Below are 13,473 nucleotides of genomic sequence, written 5' to 3' on the forward strand. Positions count from 1 at the left end.
TACGCCCCCCGACGAAGCAAGGGCGAAACGCGCGTAGGGGCGCGAGGGCACGAGTGGTACTCATTTACTTCTGCAAGTAAGTACTCTTGACCAATATTTGGCGGTGTGGATGTTATTCAGACTGATTCTGATAGAGGCAGGACTTTAGATTGGGTCCAACGCTAGGTATAGCCCCAATATTAGAGGGATCTGATACTAGGCTTATAGGCATACAAATGTTTCACTATAAACTGATGGATTATATGTGAGCCCAATGAGGAAGTCATGTTTACATTATGCACTATGCACTATGCACTGTTCACCTTAATTTGATATAGATAGAGAAATAACAATTTGAGTCTATATTGCTGCTAAAGGATATGTATTATATATAGCCAATCATGCATTTGTGATATATTTGTATGCACTTCAATGATGTTGGACTAATATACTCCTGATATATCTGCATGCACTTTTTGAATAATGTATGAGTCAGCTGTGCCCTCCCTATGCAGCACTATAATGTTTTTAATATGCAATGTCTAAATAAAGTAGCAATTTTTCTGAAAAGCTCTGGTTGTATAAGCTCTCTTATTTTTGAGGGCTTCTTTTGTTATGAATTAAACTATTAATGGAGTTGAACGTGATGTTCCTGAAATCCTTGTGAGTATGTTGTTATTTACATTTTATATGTAGTCTATACATATGTATATAAACCTTATAAGTTTGATATCACAGTAATTGTATTAATGACTCTAAGATTCATTTTGACAACTCATTTTTCCAACACAATGAACATTGTAAAATGAAGAAATGCAAACATGGCATTTTACCCCTCTTCCCTTTTTTCAATATATTATATGATAAAATAAACGGCGTTATTCAAAGCTACAACACTATGCGTCAGCACACAATGATTGCTGGAACTGTAAGACGCTCTTTGTACAGTGAAAATACACAGCGCCAAAAACTCACCAAATATTCATTGTGGGAAATTAAAGTGAAGTTGTCCTGCCATGATTATGGATGGTTTGGCTGTATGAAACAGGTTGATGTTTTGATTTCATATATTTGAGGAGTTCAGGCCGCATGAATCGATCACCAGCCAATATCTATATGTACAGTTATTAAGTGCTACTGAGTGCTGTGGGCAAAACTTAGATGAGTGAGGTGACTTGATAATCCTGCCAAAAATGATCTGTTTTTAGTGCACACTTAAATCCATAGACCGAGGGAATGAACCTGATTCTCTGGAGTAGTGCACTCCTGAGAGCTGGTGCAGCACAGAAAGTCATGGATGTGGAGGTGGGAGGTCCTGAATATGGAGGATGTTAGTCTTAACTCTTTGCTGTGTATATATGGTAGTAGACTGACATATGGGAGGAGTTGTAGGACAGTGCAGCACTGTGGAGAGCTTTGTGGGAGAGTGCAATGTCTGGTACTGAGTGGAGGCGCCGGTGCAGCTGCTGGACAGAAATATGAGCCTGGCTGCTGCATTCAGGATAATGACAAATGCATTTAGTGATAAGAAGAACAAATAGTAAGTTACAATTAGCTGTGAGTTCAAAATGAAAAGGGATCAGAGCAACAGTAACAGATTTTAGTTGTTTTTATTAATTAAGAATAGGATAAATGGTTGAACAAAACCAAGAATCTTATCAATAGACGAAATCATAGTCAGGAAGCTAGCCGTGGTCAGATACCAGGTGATCAGTAAAAGCCGGCGGAGCCTGGTGACAGAGGCGTTACCGGAACATGTCCGGGTAGAGATGTCACAGTCAGAAGGCCACAGGTGGATGATGAAGGTCCTTCTGTACAGGTACAGCAGTGGTGGGGGATCTGCTGTACTTCAAGGCGCTAGATGTTGAGGTTTCCCGTCTTTTAGATGGTTCTGGGGGCACGGTGACAACACGCAAATACGCGGGCAGCCCTAGATAATCCACGCCGGCAGGATGATAAGATCCGGCGGAGGAGGGAACCTATGAGAAGAGAAAAATATAATGTAAGTAATGGGACTCCACATTACATGATACTACTGTGTGGTAGAGGAGTCTTATTCATAAAGAGATCAGGGATCATTGTCAGCCATCATACATGTGACAATCCCATCACCGACAGATGACATCTGCTCCTCATGAATTATTCTCACTGACATCACACAACATGGAGCTGATTCTCACACTTACCTCGTCTCCTTCCCTTCTTTTCTCCATTTTCTGAGGTTTGTTTCTCTATACTCAGATTTATAGAAGATTTTCTTTCCTCGGGAGCTGGAAATTCTGATCAGAAAGTAAAAAAACCCTCATTAATGACACATACTTATAGGATCTGCTTTGTATCTATAATGTAAGTAATGGGGCGACTTATTACATGATACTAAAATATATATAGATGAAGCTACTGTGGCACCAGTCCAAATATTCCCCAAGTGATACTTGTGGACCTTTTACTGAGTAATGGCCATGCTGCACCTGTGTTTGGTGGTGCTTCCACAATAGCAGTAATATAGACGTTTGTCAAAAAATCAGGAAAAGATAGCACTCCCCACAGGACATCGGTCTAAAGTCCTTTATTCCAGGTCATGCGTACATGTGAGAGATGGGCATGGAGGATGCGGGAGTGAACGAGGACGATTGCATCCCCCGTGCCCACCACTCACTTTACGCATGACCTGGAATAAAGTATTTTAGACCAATGCCCTATGGGGAGTGCTATATTTTCCTGATTTTTTGACAAACGTCTATATTACATGATAGTACTGTGCAGTCCCTGTGGCCGAACGGCAGAGGAATCTCATCATACAGAGGTCAGGGATCATTGTCAGCCATCATACATGTAACAGTCCCATCACTGACAGATAACATCTGCTCCTCATGGATTATTCTCACTGACTGACATCACACAACATGGAGCTGATTCTCTAACTTACCTTGTCCGTTTTCTCCCTTTTCTTCATTTTCTGAGGTTTGTTCCTCTATAGTCAGATTTATTGAAGATTTTCTTTCCTCAGGAGCCGGAAGTTCTGATCAGAAAGTAAAATAAATTCTAAGTATCGATACATTCTTATAGGATCTGCTTTGTATCTAGAATATAAGTAATGGGACTGCATATTACATGATACTACTGTGCGGAACGAGGCTCCGTAGGTCACTGGCGGTCATGTCACCGCTCATCATTCCGGCTCTGACGCTCTACTCTACGAGATTCGGCGGAGTACAGCGTGAGACCCAGCAGTGGCTGCTGCTCCAGTCTATAGAGCCCCGTTCTCTCAACTGGGCTCCATACACTGGAAGACAGAGATGGGGGATCGTCGTGGTACCTCAAGGTGGACTATGCCAGACCAGCGTGGGACCTCCACGGGGACCACAGTGAACTGTTCTTTTCTTTAATAGATGGGTTTGGTATTGTTTTTCAAATAAAGATTTTTTTGTGTTTTTTTTCTCTTTTTACTTATTGGGTTAGTAGTGGTGGTGTCTGATAGACGGCTCTCCATTAACAACCCATGGGCTTGATGTCAGCGTCAGCTGCTGACATGAACCCCCCAATCCCATTACCCTGATTGCCAATGCACCAGGGCAATTGGGAAGAGTTGAGGCTAAGCGCTAGAATTGGAGCATCTAATGCATGTGTCATTTCTGGGCAGCTGAGATCTGGTCTTATTAGGTTGGGAGATATGCATGGATCTTCCCAACCTATTTATATCAGCCTCCAGCTGTCAGCTTTCCCTTGGCTAGTTACAAAAAATAGGGGGGACCCCAGAACATTTTTTTAATTAATTAATTTATTTTTACACTGACCCTCATGCCACTTATGTTCCAGCATTCATATGGGCCGGGTCACGGGTGGAGCTGGCCAATCACAGCCATGCCGATAATTGGAATGGCTGTGATGGGTCCAGAAGTGCCCACAGCCTTGAAGCTTGCTGATTGGCTGCGCTGCAACCTTTCAATAAGATTTATTTGGCTGTCGAACTTGAAAAGTAACACGGACTTATTGGAGAAGACCGTGTTTGGGGTTCTACACCGGCCAGTAGGTGTCTGGTTTGAACCCCGAACTTTACTGTTAGAGTTCGCTCATCCCTAGTGACAATCCCATCACTGACATCATATGTTCCAAATGAATTATTCTCACTAACTTACATCATACAACATGGAGCTGATTCTCACACTTACCTTTTCTGTTTTTCCCCTCTTCTTCATTTTCTGAGGTTTGTTGCTCTATACTTAGATTTATTGAAAAACATTTTTCTTCCTGAGCTGGAAATTCTGTTCAGAGAATAAAAAAAAAACTCAATAATGATATATTCTTATAGGAACTGCTTTGTATCTTTCCTGTATATAATAAAATTGTTCTAGTTCTGTCTCCTCCAGAACTGGTAATCAGTAAAAACTGTACAAAATTAGGGAAATTTAGATACAGTATGGGCCTGCGGATAACTGGGATCCATGGAACATGGATAAGATAGGATACCAATAACAGAAAAACCAAATGGAAATATTTGAGCTTTGAAGTCAACATTCTCATTTTTTGGCTCAATACATACCTGACAATAGGAACGAGAATGGCAAGCTGAAAATAGCATTGTCTCTATTGCATACAGGAAATGATTCTTTCTGCCTGTTTTGGAGAAGAAAAACGTGTAAATCACGAGTAAATGCAGTATGAAAGGGATTGTCTCACTAGAATAACACCGACTATAAGGCAAAAAACAACTGCCCAGAATAGCTGGCATGTAGTACTACATCTCCCTACAGTGTGGGCACCAGTAAAAATGTATGACTGGCTGCAATTATGGACTGTTATCACCAACGTTTTCTAAAGCCAAAGGCACAATGACTTCTAATCATGGGACGATGGATGATGTATTTGATATTATGGTATTTGTATCCTATATTTGGGATTGTACATTTATCAGCTTGGCACTCCCAGTAATGACCCTATAATCTACTCACATTTCTAAGAGGTTTGTGCTGGATGCTGGAGTACACTCTGCAGGAGACTTAGGATCCTCATTGTTCATCATCTTGGTAGCCGTGGTACAGAGCTAAATGCGGACAACAAGAAGATATTAAATACTTTTTTTACTTTTAGAGGTCTTATTTTTGCATATTTTGGATTTATTGATCTCATACTTACTTTAGAAAGCCTTTCAGAAGATGATGTAAAATTTTGGAAGTTAAGGCTCTCATTGTCCTCATCCTCTGAGACCATAAGTTCATTTATATCAGAGTGATCTAAAAGACATAGGTAATGAAGTATTATTAGAGGATATCATTATAACTCAGTCATCTTTTATCACTAATAGTAATGGGAACCGATTGTCTCATATTATGGAAGATGAGACAAACAGCCGCTTAGTCTAGATGACGTTTTCTTCTACTTACTGATAACATCCGACACAAGCTGAGGAACGTACTCCGGCTTCTGACTTAGAAGATTGTCAAAGTCTAAGTCAAATAGGAACGGATGACCCTTGATCTCAAATGCTCCTGCTGGAAAAGATAAAACAAAAGTGTTGCGGATATTGTCAGTGACGGCTCCATATCTGAACAATTTAAATTAAAGGGGTGCTCTGGGGAGATAAATAAAATCTTGTACTCTCTCTACATCATAAAGTATAAAGATGAGATGCCCAGTGCACTTCTATTATCTTTAGAACATTTGTAATTCAATGTGAGAGGAGCTGCTCCTCACTGCTGACCCCCTCTAGTCTGGGACAATGCGTCACATAGCTGTGTGCATCTCCTCACTGTGAGTAACAGACATTTCATCTTTATAGTTTATAAGTGCAGGGACAGTAAAACAATTTTTTATATCCCCAGAATACCCCTTTAATCTGAACTAATGCAATAACTGAGCCAACGTTGATGAAAGAAATAGACTGAAAGTCATATTATCGAGGACTAGAAAGGGATGAGCTGATAGATAAGTGCTGATTCTCATGGACACAAGCGATAAGTGTAATAAGTAAATTGTTACCTGTCCCAAGTCTATGTGCAGGATTTTTTCTGAGCAGTTCAGTTATGAGGATCTGAGCAGGAAAGGGAGGAACGGGATTACAATCCCAATCTACGTCTCCTGTTATATAGAAAATTACAGAAAATGAAACCTTGTTATTGGACTGTAAGATAAAGCAAAGGAAATAACTAAACCAATGTAACAAATCAAAGCAACGATCGGATTATTCTACCTACCAGCGACGATATCTCTATAAAGATCCATTACGGAATCCCCATAAAATGGTGCATATCCTACAAGAAATTCATAGAGGATGATGCCCATTGACCACCAGTCAACAGGTCTTCCACAGCCTTTTTGCAGGAGGACCTCTGGGGCTATGTATTCCGGGGTGCCACAGACCTGGAAACCAACAGAAGAAAGAGATGAGATTGATGATACCATTATTATGACAAGTTCTCGCCATAAAAACACAATGACAGAAGATAAGATAAAATATCAGTGGAAAAATTCTCTAGAAATGAAGAACGTAGAGAAGAAACAGTAATGCAATGAGATTTGTAAAGAACAAGCTGGGTTTCTGTGAGTGATGCTGACCTCATAGTCCAGGAACTCTCTGGTGATGTCTTCTGTTAATTGCTTGTACACGTTGGTTTTTGGTATCATAACACCAACTTTTGAAAGCCCAAAATCGGCAACTTTAATATGTCCAGCAGTTGTTATCAGAAGGCTGTGAAAGAAAAGATGGTTTTAGCCTTACAGACCATGTGATAAGAAATGATAACTTCCCGTTTCCCCTTATTCTACTACAAGGGGCACTTACTTCTCTGGCTTCAGGTCTCTGTGCACCACACCATAGCTGTGCAAGTATTCCACAGCAAGAACAGCTTCTGCAAAGTACAAGCGGGCCAAAGAGACAGGTAACGGACCCTCCCTGAGAAGGATCTCACAGTCTCCACCTATAGAATAAAAAGGAAATGTGACCGGTGAGGGGTTTATAAAGAAGATCACAATGGTACAGAATGAGAAGGGAGCAGAAATATTGGGCAGGAGAGAAGATATACAGATTTAATGTATAGTGCACATGATATTAGTCTAAAGCAATGGTGAAATGTCCTCCATGTAACTAATAACAAAGTGATGTCACATCTCATCACCAGCCGGAGATACTGACATGCTCAGTGCGGACATACAGGAGAGATCACATAGACAGTGGCGTACATAAAAATCACAGGGCCCCATAGAAAAAGTTCTAATTAGGCCCCCCTCAAAAAAAAAAGAAATATATAATGTATCTATTGAAGCCCCTTGCTGTTCTCACCAGCAATATATATTTTATAGCCAGTTTAAAGTATGATGCTCCCAAAAGTGCCCCCATCCACACACACACACACTGAGTATGGTATACCCACAGTGAATCCCCTTCCCAAAAGGTTCATCCCACATATTCAGTGTCATTATGATGCTCCCACTCAGTTTGAGGCTTACCCAGTATGATGGCTCCCACAGTCACACCACCGAATATAATGGCCCTCACAGCACCTCACACCATATAATGGCCACCACATGTCCCACTCAGCATAATGGCCCTCACAGCACCTCACACCATATAATGGCCACCACATGTCCCACTCAGCATAATGGCCCTCACAGCACCTCACACTATATAATGGCCACCTCATGTCCCACTCAGCATAATGGCCCTCACAGCACCTCACACTATATAATGGCCACCACATGTCCCACTCAGCATAATGGCCCTCACAGCACCTCACACTATATAATGGCCACCACATGTCCCACTCAGCATAATGGCCCTCACAGCACCTCACACTATATAATGGCCACCACATGTCCCACTCAGCATAATGGCCCTCACAGCACCTCACACTATATAATGGCCACCACATGTCCCACTCAGCATAATGGCCCTCACAGCACCTCACACCATATAATGGCCACCACATGTCCCACTCAGCATAATGGCCCTCACAGCACCTGACACCATATAATGGCCACCACATGTCCCACTCAGCATAATGGCCCTCACAGCACCTCACACCATATAATGGCCACCACATGTCCCACTCAGCATAATGGCCCTCACAGCACCTCACACAGAATTTTAAGCCCAACAGAGAATGACCCCCACACAGAAGAAGGAGCCCTACAGCACACCACTCAGTATGAGGACTCCACTCAGTATAGGGGAATTCACAGTCAGCAAATCAATATGGGGGCATTCCCAGTCTCCCATAGCCTCTCATACATTATTCTGGCCCCCACAGCCCCCAATTCAGTATTATGGCACCACCAGCCCCTCTCACTCAGTACTATGATCTCCATTAGCCCCAACTCTCTGTATTAAGTCCCCACCAGTACCATCACTCAGTAATATGGCCCTCATCAGCATCACCGCTCAGTATTATGGCCCCGATCTGCCCCACTGATAAGTATTATGACACCCATAAGCCCCACCACTCATTATTATGGCCATCATCATCCCTCCAATCAGTATCATGGTCCCCATCAGCTTCCTAATCAGTATCATGGCCCTCACCAACCTTAAATCAGTATGATGGCCCCCACCATTGTCCCAATCAGTATGATTGCCTCTCTTCAGCCACCTATTCAGTATTCTGACCCCTACAAATTCTGACATTAAGCAGATGGTCACACTATTAGTATTTGGTCAGTATTGCACACCAGTAGTTGTAAGCCAAAACCAGGAGTGGGTCAAAAAAGCAGAAGTGGTGCATGTGTTTCTATTATACTTTTTCTATAATTGTTCCACTCCTGGTTTTAGCTTACAAATACTGATGTAAAATACTGACCAAATACTGAACATGTGAATGTGGCCTAAAAAAAGCACTACTCACCTCTCCCCGTTTCCCCAGCATGCTGCTCTGGTCTGTGCAGTGTGAGTACTGAGACTCCACACTACAGGCCTGATGCTGTAACAACTTTGCATTTGCAATGCATGGAGTCTCAGACTCACAGGCTGAATGGTGGATCAGGGAGCTTTTGGCTCCCTAATCCACCATTCTGTTCAGAAATATCCACATTCTGAGGATGCGGATACCACTGAAATTGTGATGACAGGAGGAGGGATGGGGCCAAGTGCCAATTGGGGCTGGGCTCCTCTGACTCATGGGCCCCACAGCACACAGATCAATAAATTTCTAGGCATTTGGTAATATATATCCTATAGTAAATGCACTGTGGTGATGTAACCAACCTCTTTGAAAATCCTAATTATATGAGTGGTGATAAAATGTAAGCAGACATGGGTTGAATATAATATAATGTACATGTCCTACCTCCTACATGCTCCATGACCATACACAGGTGAGATTTAGTTGGAAAGGAGCAGACCATGGATAACACAAAGGGACAATCAGCGTATGTTAAGATGTCCCTTTCCAGAAAGGCCAATTCCACTTTTTTTGGCGTATCCAGGTTACACTTGGCCATTGTCTTCATTGCAAAGTTCTGGCGGGAGTCTTTATGGTGCACTAAATAGACGGCCCTGGAGAGAAGGAGAATTTATGGTTTATAATGAATCCTTATTAACAGTGCATCTATAGAAGTCATTATATGATCTTCTGTACTAATTCTTGAAGTCCGGCCGTCACTGGAAATCCATTTCTAGAAATGCATAAAATAGCGCTACATAGATCAACTATAGGGTGTCTGCACAATGCCGTGTCTGTCGGATCTCTCACCCATGTCACATTAGAGATGAGAGAATCGACCAAAATTCTTCTTGGGCAGATTTGCTATATTTGACCAGTAGATACCATTCTGTCCTAGTAAAAATTAGTCCAAATTTAAAATCCTCCAATTGCTGTAAGAAGAATTTTATTATGCTCTTCCCATACCCCAAGGCATAAGAAATGGAGGGGAAGGAAGTAGTTAAAAAATAATAAAACACATTATACCCACCTGTCCTAGGCTCTCACCTGTCCATCACTGCAGTTGTCTATCCTCTGTGCCAGTCTTTGGTTGTTCTGACGCTCCCTTCTGGTGCTGATGCCAGTGATTGGGCTCACATGGTCATGGTGGAGTGTGTGGGTGCAGATGTCATTGATGTCAATATCCTGTCAATCCTCACGTGACTGTGTGTAGCCAATTACTCTTATCAGCTCCATAATGGAGCCCCAAAAAAAAGCAAAGTCCGCTGCGGAGGACAGGGAAGCACTGGTGGAGGAGGCAGCATAGGAACAGATGAGGGTCTAGGACAGGTGAATGTATTATATTATTTTAATCCCTTTCCTTAAGGCTATGTTCACACATTGCGTTTTTGCTGTTTTTTTATACTAATTTTAAGCTGCGTTTTACAGGACCAGCAAAAGCTATGAGATTTCAGAAATCTCATGCACATTGGTCTCTTTTCCTGACTGATTTGGAAAAATGCTGGGTTTTTGCAAAGTACAGCGTGTCACTTTTTTCAGCGTGTTTTCACCAACAGAAAGCAATGAGTAAGTGCAAAGACGCAGCAAAAACGCAGCAAAAAACTCAGGAATCAGGTTTTGCTGCGTTTTTGTGAAAAATGCAGGCACAGCAGTATGTGAAACCCATTTATTTTTGTGATTTTCCCAAGTTTAAACCATAATGTCTTGGTATCGTCACCTGAGATGACAGTTGGGATTAGTACAGTTTAATTAAATTAGAAATGCAGGAAAGCAAAGATGAACTTTCCTGACAAACGCAGTAAAAAAGGCAGCAAAAAACAACGCAAAAGCTGCATGTTTGGCAATGCTTCTTTTCTGCCAAGAGAGCAGGTTTTGCCTGCAGAAAAAACGTAGCAAAAATGCATGAATGAATATAGCCTTAGGTTATGTGCCCATATTAAGTATTTGCAGCAGAAATTTCTACATCTTATCTGCATCTCTTGGCAGGAAAAACGCTGAGCAAAATAGGTGCATTTTTTATACGTTTTTTCACTTGCGTTTTTGTTGCAGATTTTTCCCTGATCATTATTATGTGTGAAATCTGCAGAAAAAAATGCTGCAAGAATTGAAATGCTGCAGATGTAAATGCTGCAAATCTGCAAGGAAAAATAAGCATTGTGTGCATGAGACTTCAGGAATCTCATTCACTTTGCTGACATCAGGAAATCCCTCAGGTTTTGTGACAAATCTGCGCAGAAAAAAACACTACAAAAATGCCACAAATCTGCAATGTGTGCACAGGCCCCTGCAGTCTAATTTGTTACAGTTCTGTTTTCTCAGCTGTATATAACTGACCAGAACAGTGAGAATTAGATATGAACAGTGATGTGGACTCAGATCATTTCCCTATGATAACACTGAATGGCAGAGCACAGAGGCAGAAGTATTGTCATAGGGAACCCTGAGAAATATGGATTATGCCAACAGAAATCTCACCCAAAAGCTCCACTGCCGATCAGCTTTGATGTCTCAAAGTCGCTCATACGCGGCTTTCTCGCCGGGATCAATGATTCGATCACACCCTATAAAAAAATAAGAAATGATATTCAGATAAAAAAGCTGCAAATATAAAAACTTCTTCCTCCTATATTATGTCCCAGCTGATTTACACTGAATGTAGGGGATGATACGAGCAGGACGCTCCGCAGACATGGATGTAATTTAAGGGGAGATCCTCCATACACCGGAATCATTGTACAGTGCTGAATAATAGGGGAGATCACAGAGGAGAACTTATCTGTCTGCAGGTTATTATATGTAATCTAAGAACTGCATGATTCCAGTGACGTGCCACTTACTAGGCTGTGTGTCATTGTTTTATTAAAATCACTGTTTAATCAGCAAGGGATCACTACAGGTCTAGTCTGGTGCCATGTAGTCCTATTGCTCTGTTTACCCCGCCCCCACCACAGATTAGCGGATTTCTGCCTATTCACAGTGTACTTTACAGAGAGCTGCCAATCAGTGGTGTGGGCAGGGTTACACAGGGCTCAGCATTCAGAGCACTGCTAGATCTGCACTGGAGAAAAGTGTGATTTTATAACTGCTGCATCCAGTAAAGTAAGTGACATCGCTGGAATCAGGGTCCCTGCCCCTACATCATGCTGCCCTCAGATAAGGTAGGAACACCTGGTGACAGATTCCCTTTAGAATAAATGCTATTATCTAATATAAAAGTGTCATCTACATATGGAATAGAGATGTCCCATGGTTATATGGAGGATAATACTGGACGTGTCATTCCCACCCCAATATCCGGTGATATACAGACTTCTCCCTCTATGATACTTACAGCGTCAGGTTCTTGGATCTCCGGGATCTCACAGATTCCACTGTCAGGATCTGCCAGCACAGATGTATCTAAAATAGTAATAAAACGATGAAGAAATAAAATGTATTATACAATATTAATCCTACAATATATAATACAACAGCGGAGAAATGGCTGGACATCTGTAAATGGGATTATTACTACTTATATGGGGATTCTAAATATGAGAACGTACGGCGCATCCATAGACAGATACATGTGATATAAATGATGGAGGAATCACCAATCATCACATGAATGAGGAACTCATCACCCTCGCTGAACATGTGAGTGATGGGAAGAGAGAGCTCAAGCAGAGCCGCCATATGCAAATTAGCCTGGCAGTGCACTGGGGGCATGTCACTGCACTCAGACTTTCTTCCACGCCCCCAGTGCACTTCCATCCAGATTTGTATATGGCTTCTAGGTGAGATTTCTCCTGTCTGAGACATTGGATTTCTGCCATAAAGGGCTCCTCTATATTAGAGGTAAATGGCCTGTAAAGTTGACGCGCCCCTGGGCCTGTGTCGCGCTGCGTTGCGCACGTGGGAGCTTACCCGGAGCCGGATCTGTTTAGGGTTGTAGTCTCGTGGCGGTGACCCGGTCCGTGCCCAGGGAGTCAAACTGGACGGCAGTCTGTTAGCGGTAGAAAATGGTTGATGACTACGCCACCCGTTGAATGCAGCCAGGGGGCTGCTGCTGCAGGGCAGACCGCTGAGGCCGGTGGAAGGATGGTGCAGCGTGATAGTATAACCCCCAACGGGAGGGGTATGGCCTCAGGGCAGCCGACGTGGATGATGGGGGTAGCAGGAACCACTCAGAGACGGTATGGTAGCGTTCAGGGTCTTTACTGGTAACAACGATAGACCCTCCCGGAGTACTTGCTAGCGAACGGGGCCTGGTCAGTCCTTGAGCAGATGGGATCTCCCCTGGCCAGGCGTAGTTGTAGGCCTCCCAAGCTGACTGTACTCTTCTGGCTACCTTGCTAGAAGCTGATGTAAGTAGCCCACGTCCCTGAGTGTACCGTGTGGTGCTCACCCGTATGGCCGGTGAATCGGGGCCTTCTAATGGCTTCCGCTCCACGATGGCGGTGCTGGTCCCACGCGTGTGACCGGGCCTTCGGGCTTCTGGGCCAGGGGACCTGAAATCCCCTGCCTGACGGATTCTGCTGCTGGGTAGAAGTTAGTCCCCACAGCCTCGGACTCCGGGTCCGGTAAAGAATCTTCTTAGTCAGGGCGAGCTCTTTAGCTGCCAGCCCCTGACTCCTTGTGA

General features: G+C 42.9%; 2 long non-coding RNA genes across 2 annotated transcripts; both read right to left on the reverse strand.

Annotated features, from left to right (window-relative positions):
• Nucleotides 1-4,930: 4,930 nt before the first annotated feature.
• On the reverse strand, nucleotides 4,931-5,474 carry LOC141169143 (uncharacterized). Its single transcript, XR_012252286.1, has 3 exons — nucleotides 5,364-5,474; nucleotides 5,116-5,213; nucleotides 4,931-5,023 (listed from the first exon to the last, which is right to left on the reverse strand). It is a non-coding gene; the product is annotated as an uncharacterized lncRNA (long non-coding RNA).
• A 716-nt stretch (nucleotides 5,475-6,190) lies between these two features.
• On the reverse strand, nucleotides 6,191-6,898 carry LOC141169154 (uncharacterized). The gene is made up of 3 exons (XR_012252287.1): nucleotides 6,761-6,898; nucleotides 6,535-6,667; nucleotides 6,191-6,339 (listed from the first exon to the last, which is right to left on the reverse strand). It is a non-coding gene; the product is annotated as an uncharacterized lncRNA (long non-coding RNA).
• Nucleotides 6,899-13,473: the final 6,575 nt, after the last annotated feature.

This window comes from Phyllobates terribilis, unplaced genomic scaffold (assembly GCF_046119375.1).
Source record: "Phyllobates terribilis strain yellow unplaced genomic scaffold, ASM4611937v1 Scaffold_1__5_contigs__length_1240528914, whole genome shotgun sequence".
Lineage (NCBI taxonomy): Eukaryota > Metazoa > Chordata > Amphibia > Anura > Dendrobatidae > Phyllobates > Phyllobates terribilis.